The 24489-nt window shown below is 32.8% G+C and overlaps 1 long non-coding RNA gene across 1 annotated transcript in view; it reads right to left on the bottom strand.

The window, feature by feature from the left end:
• Positions 1-24489, bottom strand: part of LOC119834793 — a 177094-nt gene that overhangs the window by 107652 nt on the left and 44953 nt on the right. Inside the window, exon 2 of the long non-coding RNA XR_005288022.1 lies at positions 15175-15201. This is a non-coding gene — a long non-coding RNA (uncharacterized LOC119834793). The remainder of the gene's footprint in view (positions 1-15174; positions 15202-24489) is intronic.

Here is a 24489-nt window from a genome sequence, read left to right as displayed (position 1 = left end):
AAGGAGGTTGCAAATTTTACAAGTACATGCATTTTTGGGTGTTTGTTTGTTTTTTTTGTATGTTTACTTTTTTGAATATATTAATTTGTGTCTACTATTTTTGTTTCTGACGTCCCCTAGTGGGGTATGGGGCAGATGATGTACGTCCGTTTCACTGATCGATTTTTTTTTAGGGACAAGTAGGTGATCAGCCTTCTGTGTCCTGCCAGACCGTGACATTTTTTTTTGTGCGTCCCCACCGGGAATTGAACCCAGGACCCCACGGTTCTTCGATCACGCGTTAACCACTGTACCAAGGAGGCGGTCGGTCATATAATAGGAACCTAATAAAAATTACGTAGTACATGAACGTCAACTACTTTTAAGTATATAAGTATCTCAGCTAAAATTCAGAAGTCGTGATACGACCTGAATACAATATTTCTATCAAGCGGCATGTCCAAGCAATTTTAGAACGTATATTTATGGATTAGATATATTTTTACTCTGTATTTCCATATAAATACTCAAAAATAGTGGGAAAATATACACATGATGATTTTCTATAACATTATTTTTTTATTATACACTTTTATAAGTATGAACTTACATGCAGTGTGCTGATGACGTATTTAAAAGACATATATTTGACAGCGGCTGTGGCGTTTTGAATAAATAAACAGATTAAAATAAAAACTTAACAACAAAAAGACACTTCTATCATTAAATTAACTAAATTGTCTCGCTTGCAATTATACAGAGTATACGTAAGGAATGTAGTTAATCTTGGCGATCCCAATTAAGATGATAAGCCAAACCGATGAATTCATTGTATTCCCACCGTTCCGTGGATATGTGTACTTATTGTGAATTAGATCAGTTCGTAAGTGGGTCCAAATGGAGTCTTAAGATAGCGATTACATGCAAACATACAAGCATACTGATGAAGAATAAAAACATTATGTATTGTGTGTATGTGTGTGTGTGTTTCTCCAATGTGTGCATTGTACAATAAAGAGTTGAAATAAATATAAAAAAATAAAAAGTGTTGATAGAATAACAATAATTGTGTGAGTTTTATATAGATGCAAAGATATAATTAAATATGTTCCCTAATTATCATTCATTGCATAACATGACAGCAATAAGCTTCTATTTTAATGTACAAAATACAAATCCACGCAATTTATAAAACACAATGCTGAAATTTTATGCTCCTAAAAATATTTTGAAGCAAGACATAGGCAATAGGCATTCGCATTTTAACACCACGATCATAAGAATCTTGACATTCCAAATACGCAACATTTAAAACACACACACACACATAAAATATCTTTCCTCTTTCCTTAATGGAATTTCGCCGTGATAAATTGTTTGTCATTTGACGGAGGCATAATATATACGTTTGTGAAATATTGCAACAAACTTTTTCTTATGGAAATGTGATCGTTCATTACACTTCCAATTTGTCATTTGTAGTCTATTAAATAGAGCTTAAATTACTTTATTGGAAATCTATATATAAAAGAAAGTGGTGTTAGTTACACTATTTATAACTCAAAATCGGATTAACCGATTTGGCTGAAAATGTGTACAGAGAGCTAAGAACCAGGAGACGGACATAGAAAAGTTTTCTCCCGGAAAGCTCACGGGAACGGGAACATGCGAGAAAAATCCGGGGTCTATCCTAAGACGTCGCGGGCAAAACCGCGGGCGGCTTTGCATTTTCCTACTGGCCCCGGCCTTTATATTTGTATAGAAAAAACATAATCCAATTATAATCCAACAGAATGCATCCTGTATCATTATAAATCTTCTAAAAATACACACGTATATAATTATTTAAGATTTAGAAGATTTAAAATACAATAAATAGCTTTTCAATACTTAACTTATTTTTCATTCTTTAAAACAAATTACAAAGTAATGAAAATAGGGGACGGTTTGGGCTGAGGCCTTGTCTGGTAGGGCCCTGAAAACCAGTCATGCAGACAATATATTAAACATAATAATATGCTGAGTGGTCTCGTCTTTGGTATTTGGTATATGCATATTTGTGTGGTGACCAAATAGACAGCGGTTTCTTAAGTTTTATCTTTATTGTTGTTTTATAGACAATGTGTGAATTTTATTTTTGTCATTTCTTTATGTGGTGATAGTATCCTATACCGTTGTTGTTAGATAGTAAAGTGGTAACATATAATTCATTCTATTTGTAAAATAATGTGGGGTTTAAAAATAACTAAACACGAAAAAGATTATAATAGCGTTAATCCATTATTCTCCACTTTCGTAAAGATGACCACCGAACAGTGGAAAGATATACCTGATCCTTCTTTTAGTGACTTCTTATTTATATTATAAACCATACAATAAAGGAATATGCTGAAACATTGGCAGCTTTAACGTGTTAGCCATTACATAGGCGAATGCGACGGGTAGTGGATGATTTCATCTGAATTCCCACGACCTCGGCGAATAGTGCGAGAAGACGGGACACAGTGGAGTTTAGTCGGTAGGTCCATTGCTGCCCTAGATAGTGGGAGTCCGACATAACCCACGGCCTTTCCCCGGGCTGTGGATATCCATGAGCATACTCCACTTAAATGGCGAATGCGACCGCCAAAATATGTGCCAAGTCTAATGTTACCGCTTTTCTCAACTAAACGCAACGATATCTTATAATCTAATAATCTTTAAAATGTAGATTCTTTTATTTAAAATGACTCGATGTACCGCAAAGCGATGCGTATCTTCTTGTAATGTACCAAAGCATTCGTTAACTACAAAACATCCCAATATTGATATATATTTCATCGTATTTTCAAGTTCTTTGAGAGGAAACCTCGGGATGGAATACAATAGATTTTCCGGTACGTCACCGTATTCGATGACTAAAGGATATTATATTATTACATCACTAGCAGAAGACACATTATATTGCATATGGATATTTAATTTCAGTCCACTTGGCTTCTGTGCTTTGTCTCAAAATCACTGCTTCAACATAGCAAACAACCGCACGGAATCGATAACATCAATATTTTTTCATACAGCCGATTAATAAAATTGATGAAAATTAAACCTCGAATTAAAACCGAGCTCACTCAAAGCACTGCAATTGAAAAGTATACCCATCAGACCGCTTTGTGCTGGTTGTTTCTAGAAAAAACGGATATTGACTTGCTCGGAGCTTTTTAATTAAATGCCGAATCCTATGTCTCAGTTGATGTAAATTATCTTAAATCCTATTCACATGGAGGTTACAATGAAACAATGAGTTTACATTGCTGTTACAAATAAACGTTCAGAGGAAAAGGTGGTTTGTTGCTGTAATTCTCATGAAAATTAATATCTTATTGCCCTCGTAATTAAACTTAAAATGATGTGCCTTTAATTTCTTGTTTTCTTCTTCCTTCTTCCGCAAGCGGAAGCACAATATTGTAAACGACATTTTGAGTATCCTTATGTGCATTAAGATCATTAATCTATACTTTTTCGATTTTGTATTAAGTAATGACTTATTTACAAAATATGTCTAGGTTAGCTAGGAAGAAATTAAAACTACAAAACGACGTAATTTTTTTATGATTTTTGAACTTAGCGAAACAAAATTACATACGATTGTATTCGTGAATAAAGAAACACAGGTCGAGCGTGACTCAAATAATCGTTCACGAGATATATCGAAAAGCACAAAACTACAGCATTATCAAGTAAAATCTTGAAAAAGTATGTGTAGGGAGTCGTAAACCGGGATCGTAAATCGGCTATAGATCAGCACTTGGCTCCGTTTAGATTTTTGTTGTCCCTTTCAAATAAACTTTAATAGCAAACCAAAAGTCGATCCGACATAAAATAGGAGGGTAAATAAAACTCCGGTCAAGTTTCAATTCAATCAGAAGTAGAGCAATCAGAGGCATGGCAATTCATAAAATTGCCAATTTGTGTGCTTCAAAAAAAAGTTTTGCTTATTCGTGTCTTTGAAATTTTATGCTGGGGATATGTTTATACTTATGTAGATAGAAAGATTTTATGAAAGCCAATGTGTCCATATATGACTCAATGATACAAGGTACCTAATTGTTGAGGAGGAATTAGGAAAGGTACTCAAAAACGTCACTTACATAGAAAGTATAACAACTGAAATTGCGGTTTAACCAATCATAACCAGTTTTTGTTTAAGTATTTTTCACTATAAAAGCTGCAACTTCTAACTTTCTTAAAGTGTATGAAATGTTATCCCAGAAATATAGTAGTAGTGTAGTATATATGTTTTTACTTCGGCACGTTCATCCCATATAAAGAGCAGCGCTAAAATGATCGGCTTACTACTAAATACATTATATGATACGTCTACATACATCCATGTTGAATACCGAGCTCCATTTTAATTCCCCTTTACGCTTAATAACATATTACGCCACTGCGCACTGCGAGATTCAAATAGCTTGGGATGTTGCCAAAATAAAGCTTAAATTACGAAACTCGCAAACGTTACGCGTGCAAAGCTGCGAGGTTAGGCTAGTACACAATAATGCCAAATTCTGACAATTTGTTACCTTACTAGAAGACGTGTTTTGACTTTGTCTGTTTGAATATGATCCTTGTTTAATGACGATCTTCTTTTTTAACAATTCTTCCAACTGTTAGCTATTTTCTCAGCTAAAAACAAATAAAAGGATATTTTTTTATACGCCAAGTAAGATGTATTCTCATTACGTGGAAAGGACTGGTGACTTGTACACCAATTTATTTTGGAACCAGGTCTCTCACAATATTCGATACTAAGTAACCGATGTATCAACCTATAATTTATTTTGTCTTGTGAATAGAGAAATAATCAATATTTCATTAACATTTTTTTATGTTATGATCATTTTATTATATAGCACAAATTAAACTATCAAAAAACTTCTTTGGCAAGGAATCCCTTTAAATATGTGGAAAGCTCGAATAATTTTCTTAAAAACCTGAAACAGAAAACAGAAAACAGTCCAAAATTGCAATGAACAGCGATGCGAGCTGTGTGTCTTTTATCGCATGTACCATGGGGAATGCTCAGAGGAGCTATTCAGTCTTATCTCTGCTGTGGAATTTCAGCATCGTACCGCCAGTCATAAGGCTAAGTTCCACCCACATCACCTAGACCGTTGGCGCACGAGTACAGTTCGCATCTCGCGCCGCTTCTTGCTTCGCACAACCCTGTTATGGAATGGTCTTTCTTCGTCGTTGTTTCCGATAACTTACAATCCGGATAAATTAAAAAATATTTCTACCTCTTCATTAAAAAGCTGGTAAAACCTTCACAGGGACTCTTGTGAGGGCTCATGGGCAGTGGTGATCGCTCGATAATGGGTGAACCACTTGTTCGTTTGTCTGCATTCTTTTATAAAAAAAAAGAATTCCTTCTGAAATTCAATGAAAACCTTCTGCATAACTTATAACACTTTTCTTAACTTAGACTGCTTTTTCTTTTTACAATGGAACTTTGTCGTTAATGTTATGTCATAAGTATTTAATTCAATTAAGCTAATTTTATTGATTTATTTATTCACAACCTTTTGCGTCTAAAAGATAATATTACTTCAGCAAAATCAACCTGAATAAAATCCCTTAAAGTTACATTTTCCAAACTGTTCAAATAATACGTAACGCTTTTTAATTCATGAAATAATTATAAATTCAACGTTTACTTTTACAAATGAAGCAACTTCGTAAAGATCCGTTCACTGCGTCTTAAACTTTCCACAATAAAATAACCCAAAAGGCGCCTTTAACAAGACGAAATAAGCTATCAATTCCATAAAGTAGAACAGCCTACATAAATATGTACCACGAAGACGCAATCTGTTTCTTAACAATAAAATATAGCCGCATGCTTTACGCCTCACTTTTGTATTGGCGATAGAAAACGCCATTTCAATTTATAAAACGGCAAACTGCTCTATCGTGTTTATTCGGCAGCGAAGTTTAGTTAAATATTCAATTCAAATTCGTAGCAAACAATGAATTTGAATAATAAATAACGGTATTTAAAAAACAAACTAATTGCCGAGCGATCAAACAGAGTCCCATCCAAATGCGAATGCAATAAATTGCTGCATTGTACCTACACTTATTTATTTTGTCACTTGCAATATTTTTAACAAACAATTAGTTAGTTCTCAGTGAATTTTTGAGCTGTTGATTTTTTTAGAAAGTTTAAAATGAAACGTTCTATATTATAATATTATCAAAAGCAAAAGGAAAATAAGCTAAATAAAAGATGAAATGATGTTTTATTTCTCTTAAGAGTAAAAGGATATATATTTAAACAAGAAGATAAAACAAGCTTTGAATGAACTATGAAACATCAACGAGATTGTATAGCAGTCTTTAATTTGTTATTTGTCATAAATCAAGGTATGATAAATATAAAATCTTTCAATTCTACGCAATATTATGCTTTATATAATCATTGCTTTGCTTCGATATTTATCATATAAATTAATACATAAAAGGAACAAAAAAATGCAACAAGACATTACACGTAGTTATGTATCTAACATTAGCACATTCAAAATATTTGAACACTTCAACAATATTGGTAAATATTATGAATTGTTATAAACGTAAGTGCGAAAGAAATCTCAATTCATCGGTAACAAATAACGAAAACACGGCAATGGCGACGCCAGATTCCAGATTCCACGTTTATTGCTAGAGGCGATTTTATTTCATTGTTCACGTCGAAAGTATAATATAACTACATGTATTGTGGGAAACAATTACAAATACCATGTCAGGTCTTTTGTCATTCTTTAGTTACGTATAATATTAGATAATTTTCGAAAATTGTGGTGCTTTCGAATACTAGTAAATTAATTAAATTAGGTGTTTATTGCTTGAACATTTCTTAAACCTTAATGATCAAAAACGTCCATCTCTATTACACTATTTTTTTTTCGCGAAAAATTATACTTGTAAAAAAATTTATTCACGTGGGAGTCGAGCGCACTTCGGCACAAATTGTGACAGCTCGCATCGGAAAAGTACGACACCCCCACAGTAAACCGGCGTGGAATAATAGCTTGCTATTGCGTTTCGAACGGTGAGTGGGGAGAGCCGGAGGCCCATTTCCTTTTCCTCACCCTTCCCAGTCCATTTCTTCTTTCCTGCCTTCAATCCTTTCCCTATCCCTTACCCCATAAAAGCGGGCAGTGCATTCGCAGATGTAGTGCCTCTGCGAATACACCATCTGTACCGTACTATCAGGCGAACCACCAGCCCATTTGCTATGCCAAAAAAATTTATAAAAAGACATACAGACTTATGAACTCTCGCACATATAATTTTATTCAGTATAATATTTATACATGTAAGCCCAATTCCATCTATACAAAAGACAACAATGCCATTTGAAAAGGTCTTCCTGTTCAAAATGATTCCAAAGATCGTGAAACGAACTACAGAGGGCCTCCCGAACTTTATTTTTTAATATGCACGAAAATGTATATTAAAAATGCAAACTTCTCCGTAAACACAGCTAACAGCAATGGCAAATGAATGCGCCGACTTCCTCGACAATAAAGTTAATGAAATATCTTTAAAATAGCTCGCAGCGTCGCTCCTTTTAATTAGATGTACTAAATAAAATTACTCAGGAGTAAGTGTTTGGGTACTGTTGAATTTATTAGGAAGTATGAGAATGATGTTAGTGTTAGCATTATTAAATACTAGCTACGCCCCCCCGGATTTACCCGCGTAAGTCTGTATCCCGTAGGAAGATCGAGATAAAAAGTTGCCTATGTGTTATTCTAGTTTTCCAGCTATCCAAGTACCAAATTCCATTCTAACCCGTCCAGCAGTTCTTTCGTGAAAGGGTAACAAACATACATACAAATACACATACATCCATCCTCCAGTACAATTTTTGATTCGATACAAAAACCATTATTCCTATTGTTATATATAGTACTAAATTGTTTATGAAAACTAAAGAGCAGTCTTAATAGAAAAGTCAATTTATGTGAGAGAAAATAAAAATCCCCTTAACGTTACGTGAGGATTTGGACCAAATTCACGTAAGCAATTCACATTCTAACTCCTTACATCACGGAACTTTTACATCATACAGTAACAATATAGAAGCCATTCAAATTACGTTTATTTTGAAATGAAAAGTAAATAGATATGCTTAAACAGAAGGAGGTTGTTCTTTTGATGTTTTTACGAAAAATAAACTTTATTATGTGTCACAGGATCGAAAACCGAGATTTATACATGTATGAAGGTTATGTATATACAAACATAAAGGATGAGTCAATCTTACCCCGAAGTTTAACAGCTTTTCGCAAGCGTCTTCGGTCGCATAGTCAAAGAAACGATATAGGTATTCGATCTTCCTCAGGTCTCAAGTTAATTTGTATCATGTTTGTGCGAAGAAGAGACAAACAGTTCATTTGACAATTTATCATAATTATTATAGAACTCATTTATACTCGTATACTTTACGTGTTCTCTTGTAAAACATGAAATTATAATAAATCTTTTAAAAAATACAGAAAATTTGAATGCATTTATTATTGAATATAAGAAAATTATATACATACATACTGATGTAAGTACATTATGTTTTTAATAGGTTATCTGGCAGTTATCGTTTTAATTAGCCAAAACACATAATTAAATAAAATACATGCATAGATGGGTAAAGCCAAGTGAATAAAATTAATTTTTGTATATAAAAACGTATAACTTCATTTCCCTCTGTAAAGAAAATATGATAAACAAATGAAGCACTACATATTGAATTCCTTTTTTTTTGTTTTTAAATTATGTCACATACACAGTCAGTCAGTCAGTGTGTTTAACACAGTCACTTCCTTGCGAAGTGGGTGCTTATGGGCGGCGTGTTTCGTTTTTCACCAGGCGATATGTCTGTTCGTTGCAAGCCTATACCATAAAAAAAAGTCATAGCGGAGAACTGAGCTGGTGGTTCATCTGATGGTAAGCGATCACCACCGCCCATGAAATGTTTATTTAATAGAGGTAGGGCCGCTGCAAATTCTGTGCTCGCTGATAAGGGGTTAAGGATAAGGAAAGGATTGTTGACGGGTAATTAAGAAACGACTGGCAAGGATGAGAAAAAGGATACGAACCTCCGTAATATGAATTAAAATTATTCCAAACACAACAAAGACTATTTTATATCGCATCTTTATTTATATATAACAGTAACAATCTTCTTTATTCGCTGCACACTATCAGAGAATCGGTTAGATCCCTCACTCGCGACATTCTTCTAAACTTACATTGTAAAAATAGACATACAGAAGGAATAAATTTCTACGCCACTGCATTCACAGCTCGGAGCACTGCGAAATAGACCATGCAAACGTGATATAGTGAATTTCACAGGGAACCTAACGATCACTGAGCATCTCATTGTAACGCAAATACATTCAAAGAATACGCGCTTTGAGATACATTAGACTATGCTGTGTACATTTTCTTAGCCGCTGGTGATATATATTCGTTGCAAATTTCCAAAGATACTTATCTTAATCCTATCCTACTAATATTATAAATGCGAAAGTTTGTAAGGATGTGTGTGTTTGTTGCTCTTTCACGCAAAAACTACGAAACCAATTGCAATGAAATTCGGTACGTAGACAGCTGAACAACTGGAATAACATATAGGCAACTTTTTATCCTGATATTCGTATGGGATACGGACTTACGCGGGTGAAAGCGCGGGACGCAGCTAGTATATATATAAATTACGTTTCACACTATTTTGGGTGATGCGATGGGCTCCTGAACTACTCAACTGATTATAATCAAATTTACAAACCATGAGCAGTTTGAATCAAATTAAAACATATAGTATGTATTATTTCAATAATGCGATAAATGATTACCCCGGCGGAGCCGGGGCGTGCAGTTAGTAGTATAAAAATAAATAAACAAGGTTGACTTTTACCTTAGTTACTTGTCGGGAGCCTTTATGAAAATTGTATAAAAGTATATAGCTATTTATTAGACACTTTCTTTTAGTGTTTTCCGAAACTAAGCAAAAATTTCAAACGTATTATTTAAACTTATATTATGAATACTGCTTTAGTTGAATTATTGTATAGTACCTGGATGACCGATGAGCTTTTCTTGGTGTTTTTTTTTTGTTTTTTTTATAAATTGTGTTTTAAAAGCTTACTTATTCGCCAAAAAATAGTATTATTATTCGCCAATAGATGTCAGGAAGAGTCATAATAAATTGGGACTACTCAAACGCCTCCTATTTCTTAAAAAAGTAAGTTTAAGTCGATAAAACACAAATAAAACACGAATATGACATTTTCTAAAAAAGATTCCTAGCTAGATCGATTTATCGCCCCCGAAACCCCCTATATACTAAATTTCATGAAAATCGTTAGAGCCGATTCCGAGATTCCAATTATATATATACAAGATTTGCTCGTTTAAAGATATAAGATATGCTTGTTATGTTATTGCATAATAACAACTGGGCCGATTTCAAAAATGAACCACTGAAAGCAACTTCTACTGCGTCTGAACTGAGTGATACATAGTACATATACCACGCATGAACCCGGGGCTGACCGTTAGTGCAGACATTTTTCAATTATTTATCAAAATGCTGCATTATAAAAGTTAAACGCAACTAAGCTACCATTGCCCTTCCTGATAAACAGGGACTGTTAATAATTTGTTTATCACAAGACTTATTTAAATCAAGTTAACTAAGCGCGAACTGAACTTTAGAAAACAATGCTATAGATAAGCGGATTTATTTAAAATTGTCTCGAAATTTCCACCAAATAACGTAAAGGACGACTCGTTAGTTGACGGATATATTTAATTATAGTACGGAAGTGAGACGGAAAACGCAAAATGATCCCGAATTTTTTAAATCATCACTAGAAATTTGAGATCGTGATTTCATCTCGCAAACTTTTAAAAGAACACGCTCCGTTCTAGTCTGAGGGTATTAGAGACAAACTCATTATTATATTCTAACTGGAATTTCGTTTTCTTTTTTTATTATTTTCTGAAATAAGTAATTTAAATTTGTACAAACGTCAAAACCCTGCATAGCTAAAATGAGATACACTTTTGCGCCGAGTATATAGTATTTAGATTTTACTTTGAATTTAATACTTTAGTTCATTTTAAACATATGGTAGGTATTATTAGATGTACCAAACATTTTATAGTTTGGTAAATCTAATTGTATAGTTTTAGGAACCGTATTAACTAAATTTCTTTTTAATATGACAGCAAAATAGAGTATGTCATTGGATAAAAGAGGCGTATACAAATTGATTTTCTTTTGGTTTAACTTTTAATAGTTAATCTCCTAAATCGTCATTCGTCTCAGTACGCTAGAAGATAAGGAATACAAAGAACGAATTTTAAGTTTTTTTTTATTACAAGAGGCAATGGAGACGCGTCAACTCTCGGTAAGTGATCGACATCCACATAAAGATTCTACCACTACTCATAAGATTTTGATAATTCACAAAAATTATGATTGCGCTGATATTCCTTGTATTTTTCCTTTTTAAATTTTTCTTTTACGAATACCTTCATTATATGAAAAGCTAAATTATTTATGCAAAGTCATAGACGGTTCTCTTCAAGAATATATTTTACCATACTGAAATAATCTCGTAAACACTGGCCCAAATACGAAAATTTATTTAAGACCCTCGACATACTAACTAGGCGTGCTTGAATTTTTATACTAGCATAATTTATACGGTACAAAATTTTAATAACTTTTCTCATAAAACATGCCTATTTTCACTGAAACTATTCGATACCAACGCTGGACTAACTTTTATTAATTTAAATACAAATTTTATTGAATGCGAATTCGATTCAAATATTTCGCACGTTCCATTTCATGTGGTTCATTCATTTTAAAATAATTCGTTTTTTTAACTCTTATTCGATATTATAATGACAATCTATACTTATAATTACTCTGGAGAACAGTTAAATGTTTCTCCAATCCACAGACATTGGAGGAAGGCAAAAAAATATTCTTAGGTGTTTTCATACAGCTAAAACAAGTTAAACTATTTAATTAATTATCTTGTCCGGTTTTCATGCAGAAACTACTGGATGAATTTGATGAAAGTATTTTTGGTTGTATGGCTATTAGTCCTCGGCAATAGATAGGCTAAAATTTAGAAGATCTTATTTTTGAAGATTTCAATTTTAATTTTAAACTACACAAACGCGAGTATTGTCGAGAGTACAGCTCGTCTTTTATAAGAATATATTTTAACCAAATTTCAACTCTTTCCCTAAATGAATAAAATTTGTTTAAATTCAAAGGTTTTACCACTAGCACCTGAAGAAATCCACTACTCTCTTTTTCTAGAAAATCCATCATCAGTCAGTATGACGCACAACATTTAAATTACATATTAATACAAAATTTTGTGGTTAAATCAATTTGTTTTCATAAGTTTTGTTCACATAGTAACATATATAGATAAAGAACAAGTATTTACGACGTATAGCTAAACACATTATAAGCTTATAATTTTTTTTACAAAAACAAACCATAACATTTCTCAGTTTATTTAAAAAGGCCTCTTTTCAACCGAGATACAGATACAAAAATCGAAAACCATTTTTCATACGAAAGCTTGGCTTTAACCCAGGGAATATACTAGCATATACGCAAAATATGTCCCCAAGGTTGGTTCAAGTTTCTGTCATTGGAATATATAGATTTATATACATTTGCCCATTTTAATGAGCCAGCACTGTATTCCCAATGAATACTTCTTAAAATTGTGCAATAAGATATTTATTTCTACAGAATACAACATTTAGTAAAACAGTTTGCAAGTGGTCGGTTTGTGTGTTAAAAATATATGCAACAAACACCCAAATGTGACATACGACTGAAACGAGTAGTACGTATGAAACTGCATGCAGAAACTAGTTCTTGAATAAACAGAAAGTTCTGTATCATTAAACCGCACATTATTCGATCAATTGCTTTACGATGCGCTCCGAAGATTCAATTAACTTTTTAATTAGAATTTCGCCAATAAACATACAATTTATAGCGCAATATCGATATTCAAATAAGGTTTCAACTTGCGTTAGATAGATCAAGCTGCAAATCCACGTAGTAGTTCTTGTATATATTACAGTTCTCAAGTAAACATCGCTATCAATAATTCATCTCATCTGTGAACATAACATGTGAATATCTGTACAAACGACGGTGTAATGTCAGAAATATCGGTGTATCGGAGTGAGCATAGAATTGATTGAGCATAGAATGCGTGGGAAAATAATTCAATATAAGTATACGGAATTCTGCTTGGTAATTCTCTTTACGTGCTTTTATCTCTGATCATAGGCAGTGACTATCCTAACATGCATAATAAAGAGTGGATATTGCCAATAGTATATAGTTTAAAAGTGTTTTTTTTTCTGAGAAATTTTTGAAAGATTAAAATTTCAATGCTATAAAACTAAAAATTAAATGTTTTTTTTCTTTTAGGTTTATTCATTTATGTTAATACTAATTATTCTGAAATATTACAATTTCCAAACAAATGTTATTATAAGTTTTATCTAACCATTGTCGATTAAAGTATTTTCTTCTGGCTGCAACTTATAAAATAAGTCAAAGGAGATAAGCTCCATTAATTAAAGTCGTAGATAATAAAGAAACGACACATTCAAATAGAATAAATACCCTCCTCACACATATACACGAAATGGAATTAATATAAAAGTTGCCTTTTACATTCTTATTTACATGTTTACATTTTATTAATAGCATTATTTGGTATATTCTAAGAATTATGCAAAAATTTATATCAATTTATTTTAAAGCTCATATTTATAACGCGAACACTTAATTAAATGAATTACGAACGTCTAAATCCCTTCCCAACTTAGTAAGCTACCATTTCATCAGAAACTTTGGGGTCAAACCAATTGTATGAAGGGGCTTTAAGACCTAAATTGCCTAGGGTAATGACGACACTCTTCACAAAAAACTATAACGCTTTACGAGATACTAGTTGTTTGTCACGGCTTCGTTCGTAGATCATATGTAGCCTATGTCACTCAGTGAAGTTGTAGCTTTTTAATGTTGAAAGAATAATTGAAATCGGTCCAATGGCTTTTACGGGAAAACGTTACAAACATATAAAAATACAATAGTTTCCTTTTTGTAAGTTAGTGTACAAAACTGTGAGAATTGCTTATTTAAAAAAAAAGAGAAGTTATATATAGTAAATTTTAAAAAGCAGTGGTAGCTCAGTGGTGGGAACCTCGGACTTCAAAACCGATAAGTCGGGGTTCGAGACCGGGCGAGCGTGCAGGAAATAAATTGATTTTTCAATTTATCTGCGCATGTGGATAACATCACCACTGCTTAAACGGTGAAGGAAAACATCGTGAGGAAACCGGCATGTCTAAGAATTATAAAAGTTCGACGACATGTGACATCTGCCAACCCGCACTTGGCCAGCGCGGTGGATTATGGCCTGAACCCTCATAGGAGGCCTGTGTCCCAGAAGAGGGAACATATATGGGCTGATGATGATGAATATACAAATAAAAGCTGTTATTTCTCTAAAGCATTATTTATTTTCCCAAATTCTATTAGCTCATATTAGATGTGATATGAATGAATGAATGAATGAAATGATGAAAAAAATAAATTAATAATGCTTTATTGTACACACCAAAAGGAAATATTACAAAGTACATACTAAAAGTACCCAATTCGTGCCGAAGCGTGGTCGACTCCCACATTAAAAACCCTTAAAAACCTCACCTTGAATAACAAAGTAACTGATTATAATTAGCTGACAGACTCTTTACAATCTTTAACTTTATTATCCTCAAAACAATTAACAAACTTAACAAGTTTTAAGTGCTAACAGACTTGAGATGATAAACTTTACTTCACAGCTGTTGTATTAAAAAACTTTACCAATAACACTCATCACATAAGTCACGAGAATTATTATTTAACTTATTACTTAACAAGGACATGTAATAATTACGCTAAGTTCTTTATTGCATGCTCTAGATTAAGTTTGCAATTCACAGCTTGTAACCTAGAACTGTGCCTAAGTTCTTACACAGGGTACAATTAAGGTCTCAACTTAAATAAGAAACTCAATAAAATGTACTTACTTTGACAGCAGAATGTGGCAATAATACCTGAAAACAAGATGTATTATTAATATACATTTATATACTATTTGTATAGGTATGTCCGTGAAAGGTCCGCGTCCGATATATCCGATATATGATATCATAACTTCTATGTATAAAGTAATTTAATTGAATGTATAATAGATGTTTAATCCTACTAGTCCTATTTATTATTATAAATGCGAAAGTTCGTAAGGATGTGTGTGTATTTGTTGCTCTTTCACACAAAAACTACTGAACCGATTGCAATGAAATTTGGTACGTAGACAGCTGGACAACTGGAATAACATATAGGCAACTTTTTATTCCGATATTCTTACGGGATACGGACTTACGCGGGTGAAACCGCGGGGCGCAGCTAGTATAAAACAAGGGCAGTCATACTTGAGATCTTCTTGTTTTAATACGGAACTTAATCTAAAAATAATACGTCATTTTAAAGATCTGAGCATACAAACACACAAACGGCATAAAGCGACTAGACGTAGTAACTAAGTAACATTAATAAAAGTTAATTCGTTCATATAGGGATGGGAGAGTGGAGGTATAAAAACTCTTATGATCTAAAATAAAACTACCTCATACATGATAGGTTATTTTTAGTGTAACATAATCAAGTTCTCAGGTTCTATAATTATCTATTTCAAGCGTGTACAATTGCGTATTTATAGTTCATTTACGTACGTTGCATGAACTAAATTTGCAAATCGTCTATGGTATTCTGTACGGAATTAAAAATGCAATGACATATCAGTTAAACGAATTTTTCTTTGCTTATACCGTTGTTTCAATAGATAAATAAAATGTGAAACTATTTTAAAGATCTCTGAAACATATTTAGACTGTTTTATGAATTGACAACATTTCGTTTTTAACAGTTACTATCCTAATCTAACTGCAGACAAATAAAACATAGCATTTAACCCATCAATTTCATTGACGTCCGTTTAGCCATTCTTGGTGACATCCTTGCATTTCAAAGTTCTACTAATTGCTATTCATAACCCTTCCAAAAGTTTCCTTGAATACAAAAGTCTTGAGTTTGTGTCTAAGATCTAATAGGAATTTTGTTTATAATTAGCAACGCGATATGTTATGACGTAACGTATTGTGACAGTCTTAATTATGCGGCGCGTGTCGATTTCAATAGGCGAAAATAACTTATCATTTTTTTTAATTTTTAGTTTTATAGCATTGAAATGCTTTATAAATGAGAAATTTTGAAAAAATAGAAAAAAAAGAGAGGCTAGGCGTTGCTACGGTTAGGCAAGAAACGCAGGTTCGAATCCTGCCTCGTGATCAAATTTTTTCTATTCTTTCAAAATTTCTCATAACTTATCATTTCATCCGTGCGTTTACCTTAGCATAGAGTACGTTTTATACAAGCACTAATCAAAACAATAGCAAAAATATTAATACAAAGTCTTTGATCACAACTTTACATTGGCAGAATCCGTCCTCAATGCCATCGGGACTTGTCACTAAAGAGAAAGATGTCTCCTGTATCTATATATATAAAAGAAAGTGGTGTTAGTTACACTATTTATAACTGAAGAACGGATTAACCAATTTGGCAAAAAAATTGTGCAGAGGTAGCTTGGACCCAGGAGGCGGACATAGGATAGTTTTTATCTCGGAAATCCCACGGGAACGGAAACATGCGAGAAAAACCCCGGGTCTAAGTTTCCTGCGACTACGCGGGCATAGCCGCGTGCGGATAGCTAGTTAAATATAAATAATTAATTCTTGTAACATAGCTTTTAATTTAATCACCTTATATTATAAAGATCACTATAATTTTATATATTCTTATGATGGAAAATACGGGAACAATAGCGCTATTTTCAAACATATCGAATACTTAGGAAAACATCTTTAAGTGCCATCGAGCAGTTAAGAGCAGATAATAAAAAAGTTATGGAATCAATATTTTACGATATCGAAGTCTTTCGGCTTATTGATGGGAGGAAATTAATGAGCGCTTTTATCTTTTAGTTAGAAAATGAATTGCTTTAGCATACTCTTATAGCGTTTGCGAGTCCATTTATGGGTTTCCAGCCGATAATAACAAATGTGTTTCTCATTAAAGATAAATGGATATCTGATATCTAACTGACAGCGGTATAAGAAGCAGCATTATGATAATGTAATGGATACTATTTAATGCATAATTATGTCTTAATACAACAACAGTGGAATTGTATTTATAGCAGTGATTAAATATTATGTTCTTAGTCCTTATCCTATACATATGAATATTTTTTTAAGTTATTGAGACTTTTGTCTCATGTGTATTGCATTAACAAATAATCCTACTAATATTATAAATGCGAAAGTTTGTAAGGATGTATGTGTGTTTGTTGGTCTTTCACGCAAAAACTGCTGAACCGATTACAATGAAATTTGGTACGTACACAGCTAGACAACTGGAATAACATATAGGCAACTTTTTATCCCGATATTCTTACGGGATAAGGACCTACGCGAGTGAAACCGCGGGGCGCAGCTAGTACTGCTATATAATCTATCTAATCGTGTAAGTGGTTTAAGAAGCAACACAGAATTTCTTTTTTCATTATTATCATTATTTTCATTAATATTACTTCCTGACGACTGCTAAATGAATAATAAATATAAAACAATAAACATGGACAAGAATGACACATATTTATAATTAAAGAAGGTTTTCGGATAATTGCAATAGTTCCAAACCAAAACCAGAGATCAAACAAACAAATTAGACCTCTTAATAATGCACAGATGTAAAAATCAACCTTTACAGACCAGTAAATCTAAGTTTACGAGCGTTTTTGCGGTAAAACCTCTGCGGTTGAGGTTCGGACGAAAATTCGAGAACGAATTAGTAAAGTTGGAGCTCTGATCATGCACATGTCCTTCCGTTACAAATTCGATCTGGATTCAGAAAGCATTATTAACAGCTATTAGACAGTTCCACTCTGTCTGGTTAATGCGTTCGTAATTCTACATATTTCACTGCTCTAATTTAGGAGAGTATGTGTACATGAGATTGTTTTTTCGATTATTTGTGTTGCCCATTTCGCTATACTTACGAAGTATATGTATCATAAAACGTACCAAGTAAATAGTTAATGAAAAATATTTTAACCTTTTATAATAAAAATAAATGTAATTTTAACATTTTTTTTTATCTTTTAGAAATTAAAAACTTTTTAACGGATTTTAAACGCGATTTATTCATTATATTATTAACCCGACGTTTCGAACACTTTACAGCGAGCGTGGTCTCGGGGAGACTGAGATGTTATATGTCTTGAACGTCCAAATTTCAATAGAGAAGATGGTTTACAGCTTTCTAACACCTGGGATCCTGTTATCAAGAATTTAAAACCCCATGTCAGACATACCAAAAGACCAGAAGACACTATCAGCCAATACTGCCAACATCCAGAAAAATACTTTACATACCAACTGCGGAGAAATAGGTGGAGGTAGTTAACAAACAACAATTTTTGTATGACCTTCAAGATTACTCGCGTAAAATCAAACACAAGAAAATACTATTTTTATCTGTTTGTCTGGTCGTAACTATCAGAAAATAGTGCCTGAGTATCTGAAAAACATAACAACCTTATGTCTGTTTGAGAATAAAATTAAATCCTTGACATTAGACTTGCAAGCAGCAACCATATGATTTTATGAAATGCGCAGTTCTTCAATCTAGTTGATATTAAAAGAATTAAAGACACGTAATTTTCTTTTTTATTTGGTCAAATTACAATAGTTTAGTAACTAACGAAAGAACAAATCATAATTATGTTGCATACATCTCCCAAAACACAAACGTGAGTAAATGTTGATAAACTTCCCTAAAACCTCACTGAAAATCTAATGTTGCCAATAAGCTGATGATATAACGTACTAGGACTGTAAATTATCCTTAAAAATAAAACTACTCACCTCATTTCAGACTAAATTGTAACGAATGTTTTGAGTAAGATTCATTTAACACAGAATAATAATTATCTTCTTTGCATATATAATTTAGTAACAGCATAAAATATCATTATTCCCATCTTAATAAGAAAGCTGACAACCCTCTCATGCTCGCTAGCTGCTGCTAGCTTTCTCAATTCATATATTGAATAGAATATGATAACTTCAAGCGTATTAATTATACAATAAATTGTACATGAGAGAGATGTAGTGGTAAAGCACTCCATTCGCTGACGTGAGCTGGCTTAATTGAAACAAAAGCTTCGTAATAAATGTAACTAATTGGCTTTATTTATAGCAATTAATTACCTACCACTTTAATTTTTGTATTTGAACAAAAGTGTAAACAAATTACGTGATTGTTTAAAAACTGATCACGTTACGTTGTATGTAATCGAATATTCTGCCTAAATGATTTAATTGTTTACAGTTGTAGTTAGCTTTGGATAATAGATATCCGTAGGAATCTGTATAATGGGGATGTACTCGTATAATTATATATACGTTGATGTTATTTTAATAGATTCTAATCATACATTTATTTATAGTCCTCATCCGTTTTATATAAAAACATATTAAAGACTTATTATTGAATAGGCAACTAACACAATCCTAAAATAAAAAAAAAATATAATAACTTTCAGTGAAACAATTTCATAACATCCATTGACAAAACAGAGTATCTAAATCGCAAATACAGTCCGCAACCTTTGTTTGCAATTCGCAGGAGTGTGAACAATACCACAATAAATCACAGCTATTGTATCTAACCCGTAACTGCCACTAACAAGCCCAGTAACTATACAGAGGGCACGATCTGACCACTTATACATTCCAACGTGCGCAAATGTCGGAGCATGGATCACTACCAACTACTATCGGAATTCCGCTCCAAGTGCCGCCGCGGCCTTCCAGATTTAATATCTATGAGGGTCGATCCACGGCAGGGTTCCGTGAATGTATAGGACATCCGAAATATCAATCGCTATCCGATCCGGTTTGGTTAATTTTGAATTGTCCCAAGTTGATGTTGTGGTTCAGGGTCAACCCTTAATTCATTATCATTTGGACCATATACGCTACCTGTTCAAATGGAAAGTTTATTATAAAAGTCAATGTTTTACTGTAAATCACTATATATATTCTGTACACCATTCGACGTGATAAATAATTTAATATTCACTTTAGGTGCATAGAGATGCGATGTAGAATAAGACGAGGTGAATTTTGTAGCTATTTTCAGTCAAAGGCAACGTCACTGCTTCACAGTGAGAACAATTTGGGAAATGTATGGATAGATAGCTTATATTTCCAACATTTTGTTGTCTCAATATAGTTATCTATTATTTCCTCATAGAAGGTTTTCTTATACTCATTTCTAACATATTAAGTTTTTGGGTTTATTTATTTATTATTTATTGCTCCTGACAAAAACTACAAGAAACGTCAATAAAATTGCAATATAAACAATTGGCGGTCTTATCGCTATATAGCGATTTCTTCCAGACAACCAGACGTACAGAGAGAAATTAGATTGGGTTCTGTACTCAAAGGATAAAAGGTACTATATTACTACGATTTCACTGTCCTTCTGTCTGTAAATCTACCGTCTGTCTGTCACCAGGCTGTATCTCATGAACCGAGATATAATTATCGTAGACATTTGAAATTTTGAACGATGATGTTTTTCTATTCCCACTATAATGCCATTGCATTTTTGCATTTGCTCTTGGGTTTATTTATAATTATTAGTTTCGCAAATCCGATTGATACTTAATCGATTTTCTTGTGATTTAATTTCGTGTACAATTAATCTAAAAACGATCATCTAAACACTCGTACCATATTTATATTGTGCCCAAGAACAATATAAAATAATTAGGTCACTCCGTCCGTCAACACACGTCTAATTAAAATGTTCCCCATCTTCAGCTACCGCAGCTCTCTATATTGTTTATTTTAGCGATTTACTTTGAAATATATGAATATAGCCACGGGTAAATCAGGACCATGTTGCCTATGTCAAAGGACTTCAACTTTGTTTGTCAATTTATATACTTCCCTGAGGCGGACAATTATATTAACATACGCTTCAAATCGTGTTTCAGAAGTGATAATTAACTCTTTGGTTGTCATGTTAACTGACGGAAATCGTTTGTTTCAGTTTTCCCTATTATATAACCATCTAATTGGCTTGACTGCCTATTTCACAAATCGACGTTGTTTGATTTACTAATAGACAATTTTTAAGATAGAATATATCATTTTTGATTTAAAAAATAAAGATAGTATCAAAATTACCCAACCGAATAAACTTTAATGGTTTAACCGCTTCAGGTGCCTCAATTAATATGCCTAAGTTTACTTAACCCTCTGATCGTTTACCGATCAGCATCTGCATATATAGCCACAACCACAAACTCACTAAGTATACTGTGTAAGTGATTCTAATCGAAACCGCTACCATTACGACTTAAAAAAAAGCGTTGGCTCAGTTATGAGCAAGTCGGGTTTAAATCGAAAAGTCGGGAGTTCGAGACCAGGCTAGCGTACAGGAAAATACATAGATTTTTTAAAGTACCTAATCCACATCACCACTGCTTGTAACAGTAAAGAAAAACATCGTTAGAAAACTGATATCCAAGAATCAAAAGTTCGATGACATGTGACATCTGCCGATCCGCAATTGGCCAGCCTGATGGAACCGATGTCACTAGAGTGGGAATATAGATGAGCTGATGATGATGATCATTTTCACGACCCCATGTCGCAATTGTGAACAAAAATACTATGACATGTTATCTATAAGACCGGGACTATCCACTACTTTCGAACAGTGTTTTCAAACAAAATTATCATAGTTTTCCTATGAAAAACATTCAACTTGTAAACTTTTGAAACCCCTCACATAAAACAGATCTTTTGATTTATTGGTGTTTGCGTTACACTCCCGCACTGAGTTCGACACGAGAGCATGAAAATGTTTTAAAATATCTGGAGTTCATGTGTCAAACATGCTCTTGTGAAATTGTGTTTCAACGGTTGGAAATAGAAATTGAAATCTTGGCAAAAACGTTGGTTGAAAATCAGTTACCAATTGTTTTTTGCGAATCCGATAACTTGTTTATATTAAAAATATATGCTAAGAATGTAATTGCAGTGATTTTAAAGCGCTTTACTAAATTAGCATGCACCAAATTGCAGTGTGTTCTTTACTGAACTAACTAACTTTATAACTAACCCAATATACTTTTATATCGTAATAGCACGTCTACTTTTTAATTCCCAAGGCAGTTATTTTGGCAAGATCCGACTCCGCTAATTTGTACTACACTCAGCAATTGCGCAACATATGCTATTTTTATCTGCTCTCAAAAGCTTTTACGAAGCTTTTTTCACAAGAGACGAATTTTTACATGAACCTCTTTGGTTACAAAGCTTACCAGCACTTCCAAATATATGTAAAGAAGCTAATATGTAAGTAGTGTCAGTGAGCTCTTTTAAAATATGCTCTGCGAAAAACCGTATATAACATAAGAGATTAAAAGTGGTGGTATTTCTATTTTTATTTCATTTTAGCTTTCCGCTCACAGCTTTGCTTATGACATTAATTTGGATTTTAGATTACATATAGATTTTTAATAATAAAAGAAAATATGTATAAAATATCATCATTACATCATTTTCTTCTCAATAGATACAAAAGAGATTCAATGTACTTATAATATTTGAGTGGCAAACAAGCGCTTTTTGTGTACCGAGGGTCAGTAGGACATATTCGGCTATCATACAAGGTACAATGTACCGAATGTTGTGAAACTACAAACAAGGCCTAAATTTTGTCTCACACGGCTGAATATAGCTGAATTTTGCGTCTTTCTTGTGTAAAAATTATAAATCGGAGAATGTATGATGACTGATGACTGGAAAACAGTTAATTAGTCTAAAGTACAAGAGTAATAGACGTAATATGTAATAACGCCTCAAAAATTGATGTGTCCTGAAAAGGGTACTTGATGTATAAATTACTCTAATTTGTGAGTATACCTTTATATCGTATATATATATATATGGGGAATACCCAGGCAATTTCTATCCCTCATTCAGGAAAAATAAGAAAATAAGTTTCCATCTATTATTAAACAAATTCATCAAATACTTTGTCCACAATAAAAACTGAAAACTTCATAGACAGGCAAGCACACATTTACAAAATAGGTGCCATACATATATATCGCCCATAATAATAATTAATAATATAAGTATATATTATATAAGAAAAATTAATACAAGTATTTTAATAAACATAAAGAATATAATAAAATGGTTTCATGTATCGTTAAGACCCTGCAAATTAACTGTTCAGGCATTAAAATACTTTGTATACTTACGTCAAAATAATTATTGAAAGTATATTCATTAGTGATTAATTACACGGCCTGTTTTAGTTGCATAATATGCGTATTCGTTTAATGATTCAAAGAGGTAATGCAGCCAATGTGTTTGGTTCAGTGCCAGAACCTGGAGCGTAGTTAAAAGAACTCCACTCTATAGAATTTATATTAAATGAAGGCTTTTTACATTATTTTATATTGTAGATATAAAAATATATTTATGCAAATTTAGGGTGTAACGACTTGCGAATTTTCTAACGTACGATGTTAGCGATGGACATTTTCCAAAATAATAATATACGTTCTTATATTTTTTATAATTTAATTAATAAAGTAAGCACGTAGTTTTTACCTTTTAAATGAATTAGAGAAAAATAAACACTCAATGTATATGAACCAGAATTGTTTTTAAATGTAAAACCATTCATAAATATTGAATTCGAAAATCAAAACAGATTGTACTTTTCATATATTGGTATTAAACCAAGCAATCAGATCGAATGAAGGTTTTAAATTGGTAATTTAAACTATAAAATTTCTGTAGCAACATGAGATGCGGACGATGACTTTATGCCTAAAAGCGAAAAATGTCAATAGTCCATTAACATCCGCGAAATATTTTAATTGAAGTTGGTACCGCCGAATAAATGTTTCGGCCACATTTTAACTGGCGCTTTATATTTTAAATCGTCTCATGAAACTTTATTAATTGCCCAAATGAATCTTTGTTTGCGGCAACACCGAAACAACAGCGTTAGGAGAGGGAATTAAGAGTTTAAATGTTAATGCCTTCTTAGATATTTGTTTCCTTTGTTATTACTGACTGTTTCTTACTGATTTTTAGAGCTTATAAATTGATTATACTATACAGTGACCCGTCAGTGGTACTTAGCTGTAAATAGGTATGTCTGAATAGCAGAGACAG

Source organism: Zerene cesonia, chromosome 2, assembly GCF_012273895.1.
Source record: "Zerene cesonia ecotype Mississippi chromosome 2, Zerene_cesonia_1.1, whole genome shotgun sequence".
NCBI lineage: Eukaryota > Metazoa > Arthropoda > Insecta > Lepidoptera > Pieridae > Zerene > Zerene cesonia.
This window is presented reverse-complemented; position numbering and strand designations above follow the sequence as displayed.